The 21755-nt window shown below is 36.7% G+C and overlaps 1 protein-coding gene across 11 annotated transcripts in view; it reads right to left on the reverse strand.

The window, feature by feature from the left end:
- The window catches only part of CLINT1 (clathrin interactor 1), a 66980-nt gene that overhangs the window by 38765 nt on the left and 6460 nt on the right, over positions 1 to 21755 (reverse strand). For 2 of the 11 annotated variants that reach the window (XM_082379080.1, XM_082379077.1), the window contains exon 2: positions 3398 to 3451. The exons of the other annotated variants lie outside the window; for them this stretch is intronic. The gene's annotated coding sequence lies outside the window, so the exon portion shown is untranslated. The remainder of the gene's footprint in view (positions 1 to 3397; positions 3452 to 21755) is intronic. 11 annotated transcript variants of the gene reach the window in all.

A 21755-nucleotide genomic window follows, 5' to 3' on the forward strand; every position in this document is an offset into this window, starting at 1 on the left:
GATGTTAGAAAAGCCATGACACCCAGTTTCTCTATCCTGTTTCCTCTATAACAGCAAAATCATTATACTAGGAAATGTCTGGATGTTCACGGGTCTTGATGGTTTATATGGAAGCCCTTCTAATGTCTCTCTAGCATAAGCACTGCTAACATGACCTGGGCAGCAGACTACAGGCTGAGAAAAAAGCTGTCCCAACATAGGCTAGTCCCACAATGCTGAGGAGTTATTATTTTCCAGAGAGGCACTCTGGCAGCAGTAAGATTTGGGGAGGCTGGAAAAAGGGAAGACTTTTTGAGTGGTTCAGGGAAGCAGCATGAAAAGCTGCTCCCAAGATGCTGCAGAAATGGTGCTTGGAACAATGTCGCAACAGAACAGACAGAGGCAGCCACCACTAGGAAATTCTTCCCTTCACGGCTATAGAAAAAAGCTCTCACAACACAAAATTGTATGAACGTTAACTACTACCAACTATATAAAAACACATGTGCGTGTGGACAAAGCCTAAAGGAAAAATGCCCATAAGAAGTGTTGGGGTGGAGGCACATTTGTTTAAAATTTCACTTACACTATGAAAAAACATGATCTTTTTTTTAAAGAAAAGAAAAACAGTACTTGTATATAAAACTTCTTTTCACTTGCTAGGTAAGTGTCCATTGGCTGGAGGAGGATCAGCTTTCACTCCCCTGCCTCAGCAGCCTGTGTGTTATATCAATGCTCTGTCTGCACAGATAAAAAGCTTTCTAAGAAGACAGCTATGGATGGAGGGCCAGAAGGTAAAGGTATCAGGTTGCTCTCTGCCCCTTGGCTCCTGCAGAACACTGCTGCCTCAATAAGAGACATACCCAAGGAATGAAGGCCAGTCCCAACCCAAAACCATTTTCTTATTTCCAGCTGACTTTTTCTTTTTTATCACGTATCTCTGTAACTGTTAAGATTTTCATTTTTTGTTTTCTTCTGAAACAGTACTCTAGTGTTTTGTGAAAAATACTCTGGGAGACATTAATAGGTGTTATGTGAGAAATGTGTTCCATGGTAAGGTTTAGGAAATGTTATGTAAAACAAAGGCAACTTTATTACTGCAACACTTGTTGGAGGCTTTACTATTCTCATGTGCATTATGAGTCTCCAACAGGGACTATATTAAACATTTCTAAAACTTTGGGGACAACACACCTTTTCCCTTGGGACATTTTGAAAGTGTCCCAAGAAACCCACTTTGATGTATTTTTTTAAAAAGGCCCTTTTTTCCAAACTTCCAAAAATATTGTCAGTTGATACCTTTTACCTTACCATTATTTTTAGTATCTGTTATTTCTCATTTTTAACCTAATGAAAACCTTTTATGTTTTTAAACTCTTATCTGTTGACTGGCTTTCAGCCTTTTACCTTGCTTTACTTATTTATTTTTATCACACTTAAAAAAAACCCTTGATTGAACTTTATTGTTGATCTAAGTTATACATATACTTTTTCTTTTTTTTAATTTGGCTGTGCCATGCAACTTGCAGGATCTTAGTTACCCAACCAGGGATCGAACCCAGGCCCTGGCAGTGAAAAGCACTGAGTCCTAATCATTGCACCGCCAGGGAATTCCCTCAATATTATTTTAAGACTCATCTGTTTTACTCTTTTTGTAAAGTCCTTTTTGCATTGGGTTTTAAAAAACTCTAAAACTTTATTACCCCTTCAAAGTTCTCACTTTATTTCAGCTTCAAGTTTTAATTTCTTAATCCTCATTTAATAACCATATGTTAAACATCTTTATTTCCTATATATTTTACTTATTTTATGATATTTTATAATGCACAGCTGAACAAGAAGAACCACAGCAAAGAGCTCAGGAAAAGAGATGGCTGGCCTCTCCCCACAGCCCCTTACTCTCACACTGGTAGCTGCTTTTCTAGGCTCCCTCATGCAGAGCTAACATTTTTCACAAGGATCAATTAAATACATATATGAGATACCCCAAAAGAAAGTCCCAAGAGCGGGAAAAAAATGATTATTCTTACAAATTAGAGCTGCTTTTTAACAATAAAATGTTAGTCCTATGTATTTGCGAGGTAGCAACATGAAGGCAGCTTCACTGTTTTTCATCCTGATATATGATCTCAGGGCACATCATAAACCTGGGCAGGCTGGGTGCAGTTGCTGGGATGTCTAGAGTCATCTTCAGTTTTCCCTCAATGCCTACTTCCCATTAATTTCCAAAACCTGTTCAATCTGTATTAAAAATACAGGCACTACCTCTAGCCTAGACTCCTACAAAAGCATTTAACGATCTCTCCATTTCAGGTGTATTCTCCTTTTATTCATCCTCCAAAGCACAATCAGATTCATCTTCCTAGTATTTAGTGTTGGTCATGTTAGTCTACCACAAACTCATTACCACCTTCCCCTTGAAACATCTTCCTCCTCCTGTACAGTGGTACCATCCTGGGTTATGGCTTGAACATCACTATTGATTACTTCTCTCCCGTCTTCTAGCTAGCATCCAATCCATTCCCAGGTCTTTTCAACCCCATTTTCTAAGTATCTCTCAAATATGTCCACCCACTTCTAGCTACACACACTGCCACTGCCTTGGTCCAGTGTGACCACCATTTCTCACAGGGATTCCTGCCAACAACCTTGTAACCAGTCTCTCTGCTTCCCCTCTATCTTCCAACAGGCTAGAAACAAAGTGAACTCTTGCTGAAATACAAATCCTATCTATCTCAGCTCCCATTTTAAATCCAGCAAAGTCTTCCTTATTACCTTCAAGATGAAGTCCACATTCCTTCATATGAGATACCCATTTATTTCTTCAGTCCCATCACTGTTATTTTCTCCAGGTCTCTGCACATGCTATTCCCTCTGTTTCTAAATCCTCTGCCCAAACATCCCATCCCCCCACCTAATCCCACCTTATCATCAGATTTTAGCTTAAATGCTACTTCTTCCAAGAAATCTTCCTTCAACTCTGGGGATTTGCCTATGTGCTCTACACAGCAAAGCACATTATGTGCTTTCTATTACCTTGAACTAAAACTAAAACCAGTGTACTATATAATGGATGTGTTTGTTTACTTGCCTGTCTCCCCTTCTAGACTGAAAACATCCAGAGGACACAAATTGTCTAACTCACTTAAAATCCCCAGTACCAGGAACAGGCTTGGTGACAGCAGATGTTTAATAAATATTTATTGACTAATTAAACAAAAGGATTAAAATTCTTAAATAGCTTCTTTCCTCTGACTAAAAAAAGTCCTCATTGATCATGCAGGTGATCAGGACCTACATAATCTGGACTCAACCTATCTGTCTAGCCTCTTCTCCCACTACTTCTGTTTCATTTACTTTACGGGATAATCATACTGTATTACTAGTTGGAATTTAAACATGCCCTTTACTTTCTTACCTGAGTAACTGTTCACTCCTGGAATCCCCACCTCTTCTTCAGTTAAAATCAAGCCTAGTTTTAAACAAAGATACAAAAATGAAGCCTTCCTGACTCTTTCCAGCCCATAGTCTCCCTTTCCTATGAAGAAATAAACATTACATTTATAACTCTTATGAATTATATTCTGCCCGTACAATGGCTATGTATGAATTTATCTTAATTCCCTTAATACAATGTAAGTTTTTAAAAAGCAAGTAGAGTTGATTATTTGAGAACTCTGTTAGTTTATTTGCTCACTGAAATGTATTTTTAACACCAAAATCAATATTCACAGTGCTTTTGTGGTCATTTGTGAAGAGTGCAGCAAAACATTTGAGTCATCTATCATGCATTCCCAGATGAGGTCAAAAAGGTGATGCTCTGTCTTCTTGTTTCAGTTCTTGTACTGTAAACAAACGTCCTTTCTCTGGTCTATTCAGTGTTGTTTTTTCACATCTTTATGATTTTTCTTGATTTCATTGTTTAATATGGCCCCCAAGCTGACTGCTGAAGTGCTGTATAGTGTTTCTAAAAGAAGGTTATGATGTGCCTTACAGAGAAAATACCTATGTTAGATAAGACATGAAGTATAGTGTACTTGGCCCTGAGTTCAATGTTAATGAATCAACAATACATGTATTAAAGAAGGCATCTTTAAACAGAAACACACATAAAAGAAGGTTACTAATTGGTTGATGAAAATGTGACCAGAGGCCTACAGGAAACTAACCCTGTATTTCCCCTATGAACAAAGGTTCAGTGTTTGCAGTGACTTTTTAAAACATAACTACCTCAAATAATCAGAATTGACTGTACTATATGTTATGCATTTTTGTTTCCCTCTCAGTGCGTAACAATGAATGCCTCACATAAAATGGGTATTTAATAACTGACCAGTGAATACATAAATGAAATCTATGATCTCTTGGTAACAGAGAGGGGGGGCTGGAAGATAAGGAAGCTGAGATTAAGGTATGAATAGAGAGGACTCAAATAAACACCCACTGACCAACAAATACACAAAAGAGAATGACATGAGAAATACTACCCTCAAAAAATTTCTTTTTTAAAAAGCTGACATAAATGTTTCAATCTCAGGCTTTTTGGAATCACAGCAAGAAAGACTTGTTAATTTACTCTATCCCTTAAAATTAGCTTACTGACCCCTAGCAAAGACTTAAAAAGTTAAGATACCTTGGCATAGGACTTCTATGTCCCACAGAAACATGTAAAGAGCTAAATATGAAATTTAAGGCTAAAAAAAACCCCCAAAAAACTTCAAAGACTTTAAACTTCCTACTTATGCTCAGTATCAACTATGAATTTGAGAGCATCATGAATTTCACTTCTCTAGATGCTGGAATTCTAATATACAAGCAGCCCTCCCTTTGCATGGCACCCTGTTAACTGAAACTCATACATATTGGACCAGGCCCTCACTTGGCACAATCTATTACCACAGAAGAACTGAGCAAAGCAAAGACCGCAGAGCAGTAATTCTCGTGTGTTCCTTCCAAAGTAACACAAATGGCAGAGGCAAATGAGCACATTTTATTGGCTGCTTCACATTCTATTCCATAAGATGGCCATATACATTTGTTTATTGGTTTTTAAACACTTATGTAACTCTACAGGCCAGGCAATGTCTAAGCCCTTTAAAAACAATTCATCTAATTCTCCTAACAACTCTATGAGACAGATAGTATTATTATCCCCATTTTACAGATGAGGAAACTGAGGTACAAAGAGTTTAAGTTATCTCACTCTAGGCCACACAATGATTAGGGACCTCAGTATTTGAACCTAGATGATCTGACTCCAGAGATAAAGGTCCAGAGCTTACACTCCTAACTGCTATGCTATAATCATGACTTTAACCAGTGCCCCCCTTCTACTCTTGTCCCCACCCTCAATCTATTATTCAACTCAGTACCAAGAGTAAGGTACATAAGTGAGATCATTTCACTCCTTTGCTTATCAAAATTCCTCACTGGCTTTATACACTTAAAATAAATCCAAACTCCATGCAATGGCCAAGTCCCTGAGCCTACCACTTCCCTTCCACATGCTCTTGCCATACTGTTCTCTAACTTTCTCACCAGCTCTTTCCCCACTCTGGGTCTTTGCTCACTCCATAATGCCCTCTCTCTGGAACACTCCTCCTTTACTCTGTGTGCTCTAAATTCTTTAAGTCTTAATGTAGATACCATATCCTCAGGTCTCCCCTCACCACCCTAATTAAAACAGCCCCATTCATCATTCTCTACTTCAGCCCCTTTTCTTCATAACACTCAAAAAATACGTAATTATTTTGCTTACTTGTTCTTTTTATCTCTCCCCACCAAAACTTGCTTACAACTATACTTCAAGTATCTGAAAGAGTTCCAGATGCTCAGTAAATATTCATTAAATGAATAAGCCAGGTTATCCTGTGGCTTTCTGCGATCCTTAGTACAACACCTCATTTTCTTTGTTGTATGGGTATCTGACATGAGAAGCATACCTATAATTTTGAGTTTTCTTTATCAGAGATTATCTAAGCATTAAGAATATAACTCATTCATTAAAAGATGATCATCACCATTTATTCTAAAAAACTCATCTGAAAAATGTTATCAGTCTAAAAGGAATGTTAATTATGTAGTTATTATTTTCAAATTATTCCTTATAAATCTTAACATGACCAAAGGGATATTACCTATGTTAAAGTCAAACACCAGTGTTGTATCTCCAGCAAATTTCTCAAGCTCTTGTAACTCTTAATGTTCAAATTACTTTTATTTAATTATTTAAAATTGTGTAATTCTGCTGCATTTTAACATTATGCATATATAGTTATTTTTTTAATTGTTCGGAAAATGAGACTCTCAACATATGGCCAGTTTTTTCCAATTTAAGTCAAAAGTGTTTCATATTCCAAATGAGTTATCTATTTGGTTTGGGGGTAAAGTAGGCATAAGTCTACACTTAAGCTATACATCCTAAGATTATCTACAGAAAATTAATCTTCAATACTTATTTCTACAAATGTCACAAACATAAGTATTTTACATTTGCTAGTTAAATAAACACCAACATCCAGCATTCTAATTAGAACAGTACTGCCATAATTAAGTGAGACTTAAATTACTCAGTAATCAGCTGCTAGTATAAACAATTCAAAAGCCAAACAGGAGATATAATAAAAAGTATGTGAAGTACAGGTAGATGGTTGTAACATGAAATACCATTAGGAAAAGTGTACTCTGTGACAGCATTTTATTGACATAATCAGATTATCTACAATGTATATACTTGTATAGCAAGTGCTTTGAGTTTTGTCTTTTCATACATAATTGATTTACTGAAAGCAAATTACATTGCTGGATGTGGGAATAGGAGGAGAATAGCAACGCAGCATCCTTCACAAATCTTATTCTCTTAAGGTTTAAAAATATGAAAACAAAATGTTAAACTTTAATTATCCAAAAGAAAAATACCACCACATTTCCAAAGAGGTCTTTATCCCATGTGCCACCTCTCTGTACTGTAGGTGTTACTACATGTAAGAATTCTAGCAACATCTTAATTATGACAAAAATCTCTCTAATCTACCATATAATCTCTTTTTAAAATCTGTCCCACTGCTAAAAAGAACCAAAGCCAGGGGTCCTTGCAGAAATGGCTGACTCCAGGGCTGAAGCAGTGAAAATACAGGACGAGCTTGAAACATCTTGTGCCAGAAAGGGCGAAAAAAAATAAAACGGCATGACGAAAGGATACAGGCCAGCTTCACAGGGCTCTCACTGGCTACATCAGTGACAATTTGAGTACTGAAGTAAGTGGCAGACAGTAATGGATTACAATCCACTGAATAAAATGAAAATCCATGAGAGAGGGATGGAGGAAAGAAAAAAAATGACAGCTCTTGCTTAAAGTAAACTGATAACTCTGAAGAGAAGAGGAGGGATGAGCATCACTATTTTTAACCATTATAGTAAAGATCGGCTCAAGCAATCATCTGTAGATGCTAAATCCAGGGGGGAGTCTGATGAGGAGGGGGTCTCAGAGTATCTCCCCACAGATTGCTTATTAGTTGCAATTAGATAAATAGTAACTATATGGTAGAGGAGTCAGACAACACCTTGACTGAGTGACCAAAATTAACATCACTACTGAGCAACATACAGAAACTGTTTTCCCCCTGAAAAGGACACAGCATCACTTAATGTAATTTTCCAGCTCAGAATACATAACCTGAGGAAGTATCAGCTAAACTTAAATTGAGGAATATTTTATAAAATAACTGGTCTATAACCTTCAAAAGTGCCAATGTCATTTTTGTTAGGAAAGAAAGGTTAAGGAACTCTTCATTAAAGGAGAGTAAAGAGTCATGACAATTAAATACATGATCCCGGATAGAATCCTGTACTGGAGTGGGATAACTGGCAATATTGGAATAAGGCCAAAGGGAGATAAAATTATTGTTTCAATGTTAAATCTTCTGAATCTGATAACTATATCATAGCCATATAGGAGAACAAACCTTGTTCTTAGAAAATACACACTTAAATCTTGAGGCAAAGGGGTCACGTAACCTACTTTCAAATGGATCAGATGAGAGTGTGTGTGCGTGTGTGTGTGTGTGTGTGTGTGTGTGTGTGTGTGTGTGTGTGTGCAGACAGAGAGATAAAGACAGAGAGTAGAAGAGGAGGAAAATGACAAGCAATTATGGCAAAATCTTAAAAATTGGTGAATATGGATAAAGGGTATACAGGTATTTTCTTTACTATTCTTAAAACTTTGATTTCAAAATAAAAAGTTATTTAAAAATCTGCCTCACTGCACAACACTGTGAATGTGCTAAATGCTACTGGATTCAACACTTTACAACGGTTAATTTCATGCTATGTGAATCTTAATGGCAATAAAAAACATTTTTTTCCCTAAAACTACCCCTCTAAGTAACACAAACAACTTGGAACAAAGTCAAACTTCATGAAAGGATTGATTGGTTTATTTCTTTTTCATTTCAAGCTGTCATTTTCTTGATTCTATAATTTGGAGAACATTTATTTCAGTGTCAAATTAGGCAGTAAACTAGCTTTCTCAAGTGCAATCATTCCTCCATTAAAGCATCGAAGAGTTTTGATAGAGTGAACACTATACATTATGCTTTTAGATATAGAATGCATCAGTTTTAATGTAAAGGAAGTTTATCACAGTTAAAATGCATTATGAAATTTAGGCTCACCTGACTTTTTATAATTAGTATCATTCTATTTTATAATTAAATTATAGTAAAAAAGAACAATTAGTAACATAGCATATGCAAATCATTCTTTTGGTACACCAACTACCACACCCCCTCCCCCAAACCATGTTAACATGTCAAGCAATGTTAAGTACTTATATGAGTAAAAAATCCTAAAGGTTATAAACATTTCACACAACTTATAAATAGGCCAATCACACCCTCAAGGACTCTCTTAGGATTATTCTAGTTACAAAGTTCTCATGAAAAACAGTAATCTATTACCATTTTTTTTTAATGACAAAAGTTAATAAAAGCTAGCTAAATGTTATATTTAGATACAACAGTAATGTTCTATTTATGACTCTAAATAACTAGGACACCCATTCCCACTTGTTAGAAAAACTTTTAGTTAAATATTTAGCATAAAGTATTTATTTGAAAATTGTTCTGGAAATACCAGTCATTACAAATTCAACTATATATCTTATGACACACGTTAACAATTCAAGCACAAGTTCCTCAAATGCAACTTCTAATAAATTTTGAAAGTGTAAGCTCCTGAGGTCCATATTTTTTTAACGTATGGGAATATTATTCCTATTCAACAACCAGAAACAGTCCTTCTCTACTTTAAGCAGCTTCAGACTTGCATTGTTCTGTGTGTAAGTTTAATTGTGAAACAATCTTTCCTATTGCTGACAGTTGCTTAAGGTCACTTGCTCAGGTTACTTAGTAAATCAATTTTTTTTTCCCAAAAAAGAAAGGACAGTGTGATGTTTTTCTTATCAAGAGATGTCATATGTTAAACTGGTTTCAGAAGCAAATCAAATATTGCAGTGTATTAAAAAAAGAGTATAGCATAAGAATTGTTAGCATTATAAATTCCAATTCTAGTTTTTACAGGTATGATAAAATAGTAGCTACTAAAATAATAGTAAAAATTTCACTGTTAAAGGGGTTTAAAGTTTATTAAAATTTTTTGCCAACTTTTAAATTCCTACTCTTTAGAACTAATCTAAGGAATGACAGTTTTTGTTCACCTATATCTTTTAACTTTAGGTTACACCTTTTTAAAGCTATCTCATAATGACCAAACAAAACAAAAGAACAAGAATTTATTGAGAATACAATGGTAAACCTTTTTACAATATATTAACTCATTTAATTCTCTCAACATTCCTGGAAGGTAGACCTTATGCCCATTTCATACAGAAATGCACAAAAAGTCTCTTGACTTATGATGTCTTCCCTCAAATTGCTCCTCTCACCCCTCATTTAAAAATAAAACTGAAACCCAAAGAAGTTTGCTCAGCTTGGGCATACTCATAACAAATTATCTTTTAAAATATGTGGCACCCTATTTAAAATACCCTATTAAGGTAATTTTATTAACTGTATTATGAGACTCCTTCAGGAAAAAAAAATCTAAAAGAAAGTACTAAAATTAGTTAAGCTTAAAAAAAAGCATAAAACCCTTCTAAGAGAATGAGAAAATTACGAAACATCCTGCACTGGGATAATATGTGAAAACTACATCTTTGTAGACACAAATGCTTGACGTTGTACAGTTTGATCACATCACTTATAGATGTTTTCACTTCTATGTGATTAAGTTCAGATGCACTGCCAAATATCAAACACTAACTGAAAGTATATAACTAAGAAAACCTATCAATAGAATAATAAAATGAGAAATCCTGCACCTCAGCAGTGATAAGTTTGTAAAACTACCTGTAAGTGAACTCAAATAATTTAAAATTTTTAAATAAAATTTAAAACTTAAAAATATTAAAAAAAAAAAAAATTAAGTAAGTCAGCAATAGTTTTTTCCCCCATTTTCATCCATGATCAATTAAACTTAGATTTACTCAAATGCATTTCCAAATCCCAAAAACTAGGCTCAATTTTTCTGACATGAAGGAAGTTGTTTCCAGAACCTTACTACTAAAATTTTGAAGCCTATATAATTTATTTCCCCTCAAACTCAAACAAACACAAACCACCAAACATCTACACTTTAAATTATTTAATCTGGACTATTTGATTGGGGTAGAAGGGGGACCTCCCTTTGCAACAGAACAGCTTCTTAGACAGTATTCAGTAATGTCATCCTCTGCTTGGAACCATTTGGGTGTAGGTTCTTATCAGTGATCCCACATCGTTTGACCTGTGTTTAAGATTTTTCACTCCATGTTTGATTCCTTATTTGGCCTTATCCTCCTTGCAGCAAACACATATTTTGAAATACCAGGATCTATCTTTTTCATTAAGCCTTTGCTCTGTCTTAATTGTTCTTTCCATTCTCTGAATTTCTACAGTATATATACCTATACCCCAAATTCAGATATCATATCATCTTATATTATTCTGTCTTTTTCATGTGCTTGTCATGTGCATCCACTTCACAGAATCATAAGCTGCTACTGGAACCATAAGGTCTGTCAGTCAGTTTACAGTACTGTACAGTGCTTGTGGTAGATATTTAATAAGCACTCACTGAAAGATCCTTATAAGATATGGTGAAGATTAGTAAGGATATCAGTAATGTATTTTCAGTTATTACCATTTAAACATTTACAACCTATGCCAAAAACACACTCCTTGGATAGGTACATAACGAACTAAGGAAAATTATTCCCAAATTATCCAATCTGAGCATAAGAAAAATTGGGAAAAGTTGTACATAAATCAGAGATTAATAAGACATAGCACTACAGGCACAGCTAAATGACCACAATATAAAGATCAAAAAATTGTGTGAAACTTATTAAAGTTGTGGAAGCTACAACTACAGGGAACTAATTCTGAGCCACATACTACAGCTCATGACTGTCATGACATTTTTTTTAGGATTAATTACAGTGAGCAAGTTCATTACAAGAAAAAAAGATTTCCTTTTTCACCTACAACTGTTTGCTTCTCGATCATTGAGGGGCATCCTACTTACATTATTCAGAGTATTACAAGAGGCCAGAAAAATTTTCTTTTATGACTGGTACATATATGGAAAAAAGGAATAAACACTCACTGAATTTGGTTCAGAAGCTTATTATAAACTTTTTTCAAGTAATGTTTAACTTGTTTAAGGCATACACTAGTAATTCACCTCTATTACAGTGAATAATGGCTTGTACAAGTTAGCAAAAACTGTTAAATATATGTTCTGAAAGCAGACACTAGATTTAAATCCAGACTCTATTTTCTAGATGTGCTACTTTGGGCAAGTTTCTGAACTTCTCTGTGGTCATTTTCCTCAACCACAAATTGAGAATAACAATAATGTTGTCACTATTGTTCTTGGCACATGACAAATGCTCAATAACGATTTGTTTTTATTAGAAATATCTGTACTTAAAAGATTTCCTCAGTAATATAAAACAACTTACCAAATATAACATACTCATTCAAAAAATATTTATTGAACACCTACTGTATGTCACACACTGTACCTGGAGTAAGTAATATAGCAGTAAACAAAACGAAGTCCCCGCCCTCAAGGAGCTTATATCCCAGAGGCAGCAGACGGATACATGTAAATTAAGGAAGCAGAGGGGAGAGTGGCGTGTGTGAATGTGGGCATTTTATACAGACACAGAACACTGAGAGAAAGAGGGAGAGTGGTGGTGGATGAGGTCAGAGGGAGCAGCAGAACCAGATCAAGTAGAGGCTGGTAAGCAGCAAAATAACAAGTGGCTGGTGAGTTCTGAGCAGATGTGAGTTAAAACTTAAGAGTTTTAAAGAATCACTCTTGTTGCTGTGTGCAGAACAGATTATAGGATTAAAATTTTTATTTGGCTTCATGAGAAATGAGCCACACTTCAGAAACCCATTCAATACCAAACTTATAACTATAAACCAAACATATCAAACTAAGGATATTACTTTTAACCATTATGGTTTAACTTCAAATAAAAAGTTTTAATCATACAATTTTAAGTCACTTTTAAAAATTACAAGTGATGAATATGCACTGTTCTTTAATGATTTGCTAAAACTGCATAGAAACAAATAGCAAGAAAAACAAGAAACTGAATTTTAAATATATGTCTTCTTTCTACTATAAAAATAAAAGCTACCTAAGGGAATTCCCTGGCAGGCTAGTGATTAGGACTCCATGCTTTCACTGAGAGGGTCCCATTCAGGCCCTGGTCGGGGAACTAAGATTGCGTAAGACATGTGGCATGGCCAAAAAAAAAAAAAAAACAACCCTATCTGGATGAGAATTTTTTGAGTGAAACATTTTTAAATGCATACATACACATTTATCACATAATGGTGAGTTTGTGTGGAAGTTATAAAAAAATTATTTATGTTAGAATTAGGTAGAACTTACTCTCCTAAGAATTTCTAAACTAAATACAACTCATATGTCAAGAGAAGACACTCCAAAATAACTGGCTAACTAGACTTCTCTTAAGTACAAAACGCTCTTGGCTATTGTTGCACATTAACAAAATCACTCATATTTACTACAGTTCATAGTCATGAGGAGCTATCAATACATGGGAATGCATTATGTTATTTTACCTGTATGAAATTTTCTGGCTAAAGGGCTCTGGTAAGCCAAAAGAATTTCTTGCCAATTTGGGAGAGTGTATTGAAAAACTGGAAAGCACACTGCAATGTGCTTTCCTTATATATACTGCTCATCCATTATCAGAGATTATGAATTGGATATCACATTTTAGAGGATTCTTTTTCTTGATTTTGTTCAGTTTCTTTAAGGATAGACTGTCAACTTCAAATTGCCCTCATAAAATAAATCTTTTTATATTTTAGAAGAAATATTTTAGATTAGCAGCATCTTTAAAATCTTGAGAAAACACAAGACAACTGAATAAAAATTAGCAGATGGAAATGCAATATGTCCTTCCAAAGACTTTATTCCTTACTTATGTCTTTTGAAAGAGTTATTTCTGTAATATGCTTTACAATATTAAAGGCATTTGTGATTTGGTGAACACAACATAAGGCACACATTACAGATAATTTTATAAGTTCTCCTATACATTGCTTAACATGTCTATTGAGGTGAATATACATTGAAAATGATGATTTATGGATTAAGACACAGCTCTTACATACTTGGAAATAAACTACTCTGACATTTTCTTTACTCCTTCAAACACTATATTCCTTTCATTTTTTTCTACACGTTATAAATTGTTATAAATTACTTTTTTAATTACACAATAATGACAGTGTTTTAAGACTTTATTTTACGTCAAGTGCTATGCTAAGTGTTTCACATAAACATAATCCTCACAAGAACCCTGTAAAATAAATACCATCCTATTTTATAGATGGTAAAGTTTGGAGATACTGTCCCAATCCCCAAGATCACTATTTCTTAGTGGTGGACCTAAGATTTCAATCCAGTTCCGATCTCTGAACCACAAACTTCTTCCCAGATCCAGTAAACATCACATGGAGGTGTCTAAATATAAGAGTGTGTATAGGACTTCCCTGGTGGCGCAGTGGTTAAGAATCCGCCAGCCAACGCAGGAGACAGATTTGAGCCCTGGTCCGGGAAGATCCCACATGCCGCAGAGCAACTAAGCCCGTGTGCCACAACTACTGAGCCTGCAAGCCACAACTACTGAGCCCACCTGCCACAACTACTGAAGCCCATGGGCCTAGAGCCTGTGCTCTGCAATAAGAGAAGCCACCACAATGAGAAGCCTGCGCACTGCAACGAAGAGTAGCCCCCGCTCACCACAACTAGAGAAAGCCTGCATGCAGCAACGAAGACCCAAAGCAGCCAAAAAAAAAATTAAAAAAAAAAGTGTGGATAGCTAGCAAATTACTATAAAAATATATAGATGGGACTTTCCTGGTGGCGCAGTGGTTAAGAATCCACCTGCCCTGTTGCAACATCATGCCAGCCTCGGCCGCCGCAGGCTCGCCCCGCATTCTGTACCCCTCCCTCCCTCCGGCTTGAGTGAGCCACAGCCCCCTAAGTAGCTGATCCTTTAACCCCGTCCTGTCTGAGTGAAGAACAGACACCCTCAGGCGACCTACAGGCAGAGGCGGGGCCAAATCCAAAGCTGAACCCCAGGAGCTGTGCAAACAAAGAAGAGAAAGGGAAATTTCTCCCAGCAGCCTCAGGAGCAGCGGATTAAATCTCCACAATCGACTTGATGCACCCTGCATCTGTGGAATACCTGAATAGACAACGAATCATCCCAAAATTGAGGCGGTGGACTTTGGGAGCAACGATATACATATATTTTTCCTTATTCTCTTTCTGTGACTGTGTATGTGTATGCTTCTTTGTGTGATTTTTGTCTGTATAGCTTTGCTTTTACCATTTGTCCTAGGGTTCTGTCTGTCCATTTTTTTTATTACTTTTTAATTCTTTTATTTTTAATAATTATCTTTTATTTTGGTAACATTATTTTACTTTTTTTCTTTCTTTTTTCTCCCTTTTTTTCTGAACCATGTGGCTGACAGGGTCTTGGTGCTCCAGCCGGGTGTCAGGCCTGTGTCTCTGAGGTGGGAAAGCCGAGTTCAGGACATTGGTCCACCAGAGACCTCCCGGCTCCACTTAATATCAAATGGCAAAAGCTCTCCCAGAGATCTCCATCTCAACGCTAAAACCCAGCTCCACTCAACGACCAGCAAGCTACAGTGCTGGACACCCTATGCCAAACAACTAGCAAGACAGGAACACAACACCATCCATTAGCACAGAGGCTGCCTAAAATCGTAATAAGGCCACAGACACCCCAAAACACACCACCAGACGTGGAGCTGCCCACCAGAAAGACAAGATCCAGCCTCATCCACCAGAACACAGGCAATAGTCCCCTCCACCTGGAAGCCTACACAACCCACTGAACCAACCTTAGCCACTGGGGACAGACACCAAAAACAACAGGAACTACAAACCTGCAGCCTGCGAAAAGGAAACCCCAAACACAGTAAGTTAAGCAAAATGAGAAGACAGAAAATCACACAGCAGGTGAAGGAGCAAGGCAAAAACCCACGAGACCTGACAAATGGAGAGGAAATAGGCAGTCTACCTGAAAAAGAATTCAGAATAATGAGAGTAAAGATGATCCAAAATCTTGGAAATAGAATAGAGAAAATATAAGAAACGTTTAACAAGGACCTAGAAGAACTAAAGAGCAAACAAACAGTGATGAACAACACAATAAATGAAATTAAAAATTCTCTAGAAGGGATCAATAGCAGAATAACTGAGGCAGAAGAAAGGATAAGTGACCTGGAAGATAAAATAGTGGCAATAACTACTGCAGAGCAGAATAAAGAAAAAAGAATGAAAAGAATTGAGGACAGTCTCAGAGACCTCTGGGACAACATTAAATGCACCAACATTCAAATTATAGGGGTCCCAGAAGAAGAAGAGAAAAAGAAAGGGACTGAGAAAATATTTGAAGAGATTATAGTTGAAAACTTCCCTAATATGGGAAAGGAAATAGTCAATAAAGTCCAGGAAGCGCAGAGAGTCCCATACAGCATAAAACCAAGGAGAAACACGCCAAGGCACATATTAACCAAACTATCAAAAATTAAATACAAAGAAAAAATATTAAAAGCAGCAAGGGAAAAGCGACAAATAACATACAAGGGAATCCCCGTAAGGTTAACAGCTGATCTTTCAGCAGAAACTCTGCAAGCCAGAAGCGACTGGCAGGACATATTTAAAGGGATGAAAGGTAGAAAACTACAACCAAGATTACCCTACCCAGCAAGGATCTCATTCAGATTTGACGGAGAAATTAAAACCTTTAAAGACAGGTGAAAGCTAAGAGAATTCAGCATCACCAAACCAGCTTTAAAACAAATGCTAGAGGAACTTCTCTAGGCAGGAAACACAAGAGAAGGAAAAGACCTACAATAACAAACCCAAAACAATTAAGAAAATGGTAATAGGAACATACATATCAATAACTACCTTAAATATAAATGGATTAAATGCTCCAACCAAAAGATATAGACTGGCTGAATGTATACTAAAACGAGACCCGTATATATGCCGTCTACAAGAGACCCACTTCAGACCTAGGGACACATACAGACTGAAAGTGAGGGGATGAAAAAAGATATTCCATGCAAATGGAAATCAAAATAAAGCTGGAGTAGCAATTCTCGTATCAGACAAAATAGACTTTAAAATAAAGACTATTACAAGAGACAAAGAAGGACACTACATAATGACCAAGGGATCAATCCAAGAAGAAGATATAACAATTGTAAATACTGATGCACCCAACATAGGAGCACCTTAATACATAAGGCGTATACTAACAGCCATAAAAGAGGAAATCGACAGTAACACAATCATAGTAGGGGACTTTAACACCCCACTTTCACCAATGGACAGATCATCCAAAATGAAAATAAATAAGGAAGCACAAGCTTTAAATGATACATTAAACAAGATGGACTTATTTGATATTTATAGGACATTCCATCCAAAAACAACAGAATAAACTATCTTCTCAAGTGCTCCTGGAACATTCTCCAGGATAGACCGTATCTTGGGTCACAAATCAAGCCTTGGTAAATTTCAGAAAACTGAAATGGTATCAAGTATCTTTTCTGACCACAAAGCTATGAGACTAGATATAAATTACAGGAAAATATCTGTAAAAAATACAAACATATGGAGGCTAAACAATACACTACTTAATAACCAAGAGATCACTGAAGAAACCAGAGGAAATTAAAAAATACCTAGAAACAAATGATAACAAAAACACAATGACCCAAAATCTATAGGATGCAGCAAAAGCAGTTCTAAGGGAAGTTTACAGCAATACAATCCTACCTCAAGAAACAAGAAACATCTCAAATAAACAACCTAACCTTACCCCTAAAGCAATTAGAGAAAGAAGAAGAAAAAAACCCCAAAGTTAGCAGAAGGAAAGAAATCATAAAGATCAGATCAGAAATAAAAATGAAAAAGAAATGAAAGAAACAATAGCAAAGATCAATAAAACTAAAAGCCGGTTCTTTGAGAAGATAAACAAAATTGATAAACCATTAGCCAGACTCATCAAGAAAAAAAGGAAAAGACTCATATCAATAGAATTAAAAATGTAAAAGGAGAAGTAACAAACTGACACTGCAGAAATACAAAGGATCGTGAGAGTGTACTACAAGCAACTATATGCCAATAAAATGGACAACCTGGAAGAACTGGACAAATTCTTAGAAAAGCACAACCTTCCAAGACTGAACCAGGAAGAAATAGAAAATATAAACAGACCAATCACAATCACTGAAATTGAAACTGTGATTAAAAATCTTCCAACAAACAAAAGCCCAGGACCAAATGGCTTCACAGGCGAATTCTATCAAACATTTAGAGAAGAGCTAACCCCTATCCTTCTCAAACTCTTCCAAAATATAGCAGAGGGAGGAACACTCCCAAACTCATTCTACAAGGCCACCATCACCCTGATACCAAAACCAGACAAAGATATCACAAAGGAAGAAAACTACAGGCCAATATCACTGATGAACATAGATGCAAAAATCCTCAACAAAATACTAGCAAACAGAATCCAACAGCAGATTAAAAGGATCATACACCATGATCAAGTGGGGTTTATCCCAGGAATGCAGGGTTTCTTCAATATACGCAAATCAATCAATGTGATACACCATATTAACAAATTGAAGGAGAAAAAACATATGATCAACTCAATAGCTGCAGAAAAAGCTTGCGACAAAATTCAACACCCATTTATGATAAAAACCCTCCAGAAAGTAGCCATAGAGGGAACTTACCTCAACATATTAAAGGCCATATATGACAAACCCACAGCAAACATCATTCTCAGTGGTGAAAAACTGAAAGCATTTCCTCTAAGATCAGGAAGAAGACAAGGAGGTCCACTCTTGCCACTATTATTCAACATAGTTTTGGAGTCTTAGCCACAGCAATCAGAGAAGAAAAAGAAATAAAAGGAATACAAACTGGCAAAGAAGAAGTAAAACTGTCACTGTTTGCAGGTGACATGATACTATACATAGAGGATCCTAAAGATGCCACCAGAAAACTCAAAGCCCACATCGTTCTCAATGGTGAAAAACTGAAACCATCTCCACTAAGATCAGGAACAAGACAAGGTTATCCACTCTCACCACTATTATTAAACATAGTTTTGGAAGTTTTAGGCACAGCAATCAGAGAACAAAAAGAAATAAAAGGAATCCAAATCAGAAAAGAAAAAGTAGGGCTTCCCTGGTGGCGCAGTGGTTGAGAATCTGCCTGCTAATGCAGGGGACATGGGTTCGAGCCCTGGTCTGGGAAGATCCCACATGCCACGGAGCAACTAGGCCCGTGAGCCACAACTACTGAGCCTGCGCGTCTGGAGCCTGTGCTCCGCAACAAGAGAGGCCGCGACAGTGAGAGGCCCGCGCACCGTGATGAAGAGTGGCCCCCACTTGCCTCAACTAGAGAAAGCCCATGCACAGCAATGAAGACCCAACACAGACAAAAATAAATAAATTAATTAATTATTTAAAAAAAAAAAAAAAAGAAAAAGTAAAGCTGTCACTGTTTGCAGATGACATGATACTATACATAGAGAATCCTACAGATGCTACCAGAAAACTACTAGAGCTAATCAATGAATTTAGTAAAGTAGCAGGATACAAAATTAATGCACAGAAATCTCTTGCATTCCTATACTCTAATGATGAAAAATCTGAAAGGGATATCAAGGAAACACTCCCATTTACCACTGCAACAAAAAGAATAAGATACCTAGGAATAAACCTACCTAAGGAGGCAAAAGACCTGTATGCAGAAAACTATAAGACACTGATGAAAGAAATTAAAGATGATACAAACAGATGAAGAGATATACCATGTTCTTGGATTGGAAGAATCAACATTGTGAAAATGACTATACTACCAAAAGCAATCTACAGATTCCACGCGATCCCTATCAAACTACCAATGGCATTTTTCACAAACTAGAACAAAAAATTTCATAATTTGTATGGAAACACAAAAGACCCCGAATATCCAAAGCAATCTTGAGAAAGAAAAACGGAGCTGGAGGAATCAGACTCCCTGACTTCAGACTATACTACAAAGCTACAGTAATCAAGACAGTATGGTACTAGCACAAAAACATAAATACAGATCAATGGAACAGGATAGAAAGCCCAGAGATAAACTCACACACACATGGTCACCTTATTTTTGATAAAGGAGGCAAGAATATACAATGCAGAAAAAGCCTCTTCAACAAGTGGTGCTGGGAAAACTGGACAGGTACATGTAAAAGAATGAAATAAGAACACTCCCTAATACCATACACAAAAATAAACTCAAAATGGATTAAAGACCTAAATGTAAGGCCAGACACTATAAAACTCTTAGAGGAAAACATAGGAAGACCACTCTATGACATAAAACACAGCAAGATCCTTTTTGACCCACCTCCTAGAGAAATGGAAATAAAAACAAAAATAAACAAATGGGACCTAATGAAACTTAAAAGCTTTTGCACAGTAAAGAAAAACATAAACAAGACGAAAAGACAACCTTCAGAATGGGAGAAAATATTCGCAAATGAAGCAACTGACAAAGGATTAATCTCCAAAATTTACAAGTAGCTCATGCAGCTCAATATCAAAAAAACAAACAACCCAATCCAAAAATGGGCAGAAGACCCAGACAGACATTTCTCCAAAGCAGATATACAGATTGCCAACAAACACATGAAAGAATGCTCAACATCACTAATCGTTAGAGAAATGCAAATCAAAACTACAATGAGGTATCACCTCACACCAGTCAGAACGGCCATCATCAAAATATCTACAGGGCTTCCCTGGTGGTGCAGTGGTTGAGAATCTGCCTGCTAATGCAGGGGACATGGGTTCGAGCCCTGGTCTGGGAAGATCCCACATGCCGCGGAGCAGCTGGGCCCGTGAGCCACAACTACTGAGCCTGCGCGTCTGGAGCCTGTGCTCTGCAACAAGAGAGGCCGCGATAGTGAGAGGCCCGCGCACTGAGATGAAGAGTGGCCCCCACTTGCCACAACTAGAGAAAGCCCTCGCACAGAAACGAAGACCCAACACAGCCATAAATAAATAAATATTTTTTAAAAAAATCTACAAACAATAAATGCTGGAGAGGGTGTGGAGAAAAGGTAACCGTCTTGCACTGTTGGTGGAAATGTAAATTGATACAGCCACTATGGAGAACAGTATGGAGGTTCCTTAAAAAACTAAAAATAGAACTACCATACAACCCAGCAATCCCACTACTGGGCATATACCCTGAGAAAACCATAATTCAAAAAGAGTCATGTACCACAATGTTCATTGCAGCTCTATTTACAATAGCCAGGACATGGAAGCAACCTAAGTGTCCATCATCGGATGAATGGATAAAGAAGATGTGGCACATATATACAATGGAATATTACTCAGCCATAAAAAGAAATGAAATGGAGGTATTTGTAATGAGGTGGATGGAGTTAAGAGTCTGTCATACAGAGTGAAGTAAGTCAGAAAGAGAAAAACAAATACAGTATGCTAACACATATATATGGAATCTAAGGGAAAAAAAAAAAAAAAAAGGTCATGAATGGACTTGAGGATATGGGGAGGGGGAGGGGTGAGATGTGACAGGGTGAGGGAGTGTCATGGACATATATACACTACCAAATGTAAAATAGATAGCTAGTGGGAAGCAGCCGCATAGCACAGGGAGATCAGCTCGGTGCTTTGTGACCACCTAGAGGGGTGGGATAGGGAGGGTGGGAGGGAGACGCAAGAGGGAGGAGATATGGGAACATATGTATATGTATAACTGATTCACTTTGTTTTAAAGCAGAAACTAACACACCATTGTAAAGCAATTATACTTCAATAAAGATGTTAAAAAAAAAAAAAAAAAAGAGTGGCCCCCGCTTGCCGCAACTAGAGAAAGCCCTCGCACAGAAACGAAGACCCAATGCAGCCAAAAAATAAATAAATAAATTTATAAAAAAAAAAAAAAAAAGGAGTCATGTACCACAGTGTCCATTGCACCTCTGTTTACAATAGCCAGGACATGGAAGTAACCTAAGTTTCCATCGACAGATGAATGGATAAAGATGTGGC

This window comes from Balaenoptera borealis, assembly GCF_965194805.1.
Source record: "Balaenoptera borealis genome assembly, chromosome: 2".
Classification (NCBI taxonomy): Eukaryota; Metazoa; Chordata; class Mammalia; order Artiodactyla; family Balaenopteridae; genus Balaenoptera; species Balaenoptera borealis.